This window comes from Mobula birostris, chromosome 13 (genome assembly GCF_030028105.1).
Source record: "Mobula birostris isolate sMobBir1 chromosome 13, sMobBir1.hap1, whole genome shotgun sequence".
In the NCBI taxonomy this organism is placed as follows: domain Eukaryota; kingdom Metazoa; phylum Chordata; class Chondrichthyes; order Myliobatiformes; family Myliobatidae; genus Mobula; species Mobula birostris.
In genome coordinates, this window is record NC_092382.1 from 5882231 (window position 1) to 5885397 (window position 3167).

The following is a 3167-nucleotide window of genomic DNA, read 5'->3' on the forward strand; positions in this document are numbered from 1 at the left end:
GCCCTCACCTACAAGATGTGCATCCAGCTGCAGCTTGTAACCCTGCACTTTAAGGAGTTGGAACTTGAAACGGATGAATTCCGGATCATCCAGGAGCTGGAGGGGGTGATAGATATGACATGAAGAGAGGTGAGTTACACCTGAAGTGCAGGACACAGGAAACTTGGTGAGAGTCGGGAAGGGGAATGAGGTTAAATAGCCATCGCAGAGTACTCTTGTGGCCATCCCACACAACAACAGGTGGATCCACTTTAGAAACTGTTGGGGGGATTTACCTGGCAGAGGAAAGTCAAAGGGGTGATAGGGGATTCGTTTGTTAGGGGAACAGAACAAGAGGGGACTAATATCCCAGTGGTAAGGCTTGCTAGTGCTAGTGTGGGGGTAGGGGGTGATGTGGTTAAAATAAGTTGTTGGGGGAATGGGAGCCAGAATGACAGAACAGATAGTGGAGAGGGTGAATTGAATTGAATTGACTTTTATTACATACATCCTTCATATACATGAGGAGTAGAAATCTTTACATTATGTCTCCAGCTAAATCAGCAATGTGTAATTTATAGTAAATTATAATAAATAATTTGTACATAGGTCAGTCAATATAACATAGTTATGCAATTGTATCAGCATGAATTAATCAGTCTGATGGCCTGGTGGAAGATGATGTCCCGGAGCCTGTTGGTCCTTTTGCTGTGGTACCGTTTCCTGGATGGTAGCCGCAGGAACATCCAATGGTTGTGATTTGTGGTTGTGAATTGGGTCTCCAATATCCTTTGGGCTCTTTTTGCACACCTTTCTCTGTAAATGTCCTGAATAGTGGGAAGTTCACATCTACAGATGCATTGGGCTGTCTGCACCACTCTCTGCAGGTTCCTGCGATTAAGGGAAGTACAGTTTCCTTACCAGGCAGTGATGCAGCCAGTCAGGATGTTCTCAATTCTGTTCCTGTAGAAAGTTCTTAGGATTTGGGGCACCATCCCAGCCTTCTTCAACCGTCTGAGGTGAAGGAGGTGCTGTTGTGCTCTTTTCGCAACACAGCCGGTATGAACAGACCGTGTGAGATCCTTGGTGATGTTTATGCTGAGGAACTTAAAGCTGTTCACCCTCTCAACCCCAGATCCATTGATGTCAATAGGGGTTAGCCTGTCTCCATTCCATCAGTCATCCACAATCAGCTTTGTTTTTGTGACAATGAGGGAGAGTTTGTCCTCTTGACACCAGTCAGATGTTGTTCAGACCTCAGATAGAGTCGGCAATCAAATGGTTGAGCATGGTGCGATGAATGTGCTGAGCTGTGTATATCACAATGCAAGAAGCATGATAGGAAAGCCAGATGAGCTCAGGACAGGGAATTATGATATTGTAGCCATTATTGGGAATTGGTTGCAACCAACAGTCTGAGGGATTTAGAGGAACAAATTTGTAGAGAGATCGCAGACCATGCCAAGAAACAAAGATTGATTCAGTGAGTGATTTTAACTTTCCATATATTGACTGGGACCTCCATACTGTAAAAGGACTAGATGGGGTAGAGTTTGTCAAATGTGCCCTTAATCAGTACGTAGAATTCCTGACGTAGAAGTGTGCAATGAGCTGATGATCCAGGGCTGGTGACAGAAATTAGTGATCATAATGCCATAAGATTCAAAGTAAATATGGGAAAAGATAGGTCTGGACCGCGGGTTGAGATTCTAAATTGGAGAAAGGTCAATCTTGATGGTATCAGACAGGATCTGGCAAGTGTGGTTTGGGACAGGCGTTTTCTGACAAAGGAGTACTTGGTAAGTGGGAGGCCTTCAGACGTGAAATTTTGAGGGTGTCTAGTTTGTATATGCCTGCCAAAATAAAAGTTGAAAGGTAACTGGTGCAGGGAACCTCGGTTTTCAAGAGATATTGAGGCCCGGGATATTTTGTTCCTCCAAATGCCTCAGACTGTTGGGTGCTACCAAGACTCATTAATGACTACAATATCATAATTCCACCCCCAAGCTCATCCGACTTTTTTTTTGTTGTCTTCTGTTGGTTTCTGAAAGCTTCCCAATAGTTTTTGCTCTTCTGTTTGCCCTCTCTTTGGCTTTTATGTTGGCTTTGGCTTCTCATTTCATCCACAGTTGTGTCCTCCTGCGTTTCCAATGCTTCCACTTCTTTGGGATGTATCGATCACTCGGCTCCTGAATTGCTCCCAGAAGCTCCAGCCATCACTGCTCCATTGTCACTCCTACCTTTTCCCTTCCAAACAAGTTTGACCAGCCTCTCTGTCATAGAAACATGGAGAAGTTCAGTACACAAACAGGCTATTTGGCCCATCTAGTCAATGACGAAAAATCATTTAATCTGTCTAATGCAACTACCAGCACTGGGACCATCGCTCTCCATACCCAAACCATCAAGGCTCCCATCCAAACTTCTTTAAATGGTGAAACCGAGCTCATATTCACCACGTGCTGGCATCTCATTCCACACGCTCACGACCATTTCAGTAAAGAGCTTTTCCAAATGTTCCCGTTAAATTTTCACCTTCCCCACTTACCCATGACCTCTGGTTGTCATCCCACCCAGCCTCAGTGGAAAAAGCTGCTCGCATTTACCTTATCTATACCCTCATAATTTTGTATATTTCTAACAAATCCTCAAAGCAGTGTATAATTTCCTTGTTCATGTTTAGAGCCTTTCTTAGATGTATAAGATGATGAGGGACATTGATTGTGTGGATAGCCAGAGGTTTATTCCCAGGGCTAAATGGCTAACACGAGGGGACATAGTTTTAAGGTGCTTGTAAATAGATAACGAGCGGATGACAGGGGTAGGTTTTTCACACAGAGAATGGTGGAATGCACTGCCGGCTATTCGTGTTTCAGTTACTGTGGGACCAGGAACCCATGGAATTCAATGGGAACAGGGAATAATACCAATGGAGAGAGTCAAACTGAGCCAGGTCACAGATTGGAGATGACAGAAATGCCCCATTCTCATAGAGACAGGAAGAGCATCAGAGAGTTTGATGGTCATTCCAGATACCAGCACTGTGCCCAGTTAGAAGATGACTTCTGTCTCCAACTAGGGTTGAATTTCGCTGAAACAGAGTGATGCCAGACCAACCGTGACAACTCGTGATCTCATCTGAAATGTTGTCCTTCACCCATTGATGGATTTTGTAAATCTTTTTACAG

The 3167-nt window shown here is 44.2% G+C and overlaps 3 protein-coding genes across 5 annotated transcripts in view; 1 reads left to right on the forward strand and 2 right to left on the reverse strand.

The window, feature by feature from the left end:
* LOC140208249 (NACHT, LRR and PYD domains-containing protein 3-like) overlaps positions 1 to 3167 on the reverse strand; it is a 128629-nt gene that overhangs the window by 104847 nt on the left and 20615 nt on the right. The window lies entirely within an intron of this gene.
* LOC140208309 (uncharacterized) overlaps positions 1 to 3167 on the reverse strand; it is a 292599-nt gene that overhangs the window by 51649 nt on the left and 237783 nt on the right. The gene's annotated exons all lie outside the window — the stretch shown is intronic.
* The window catches only part of LOC140208282 (uncharacterized), a 60379-nt gene that overhangs the window by 12114 nt on the left and 45098 nt on the right, over positions 1 to 3167 (forward strand). The window lies entirely within an intron of this gene.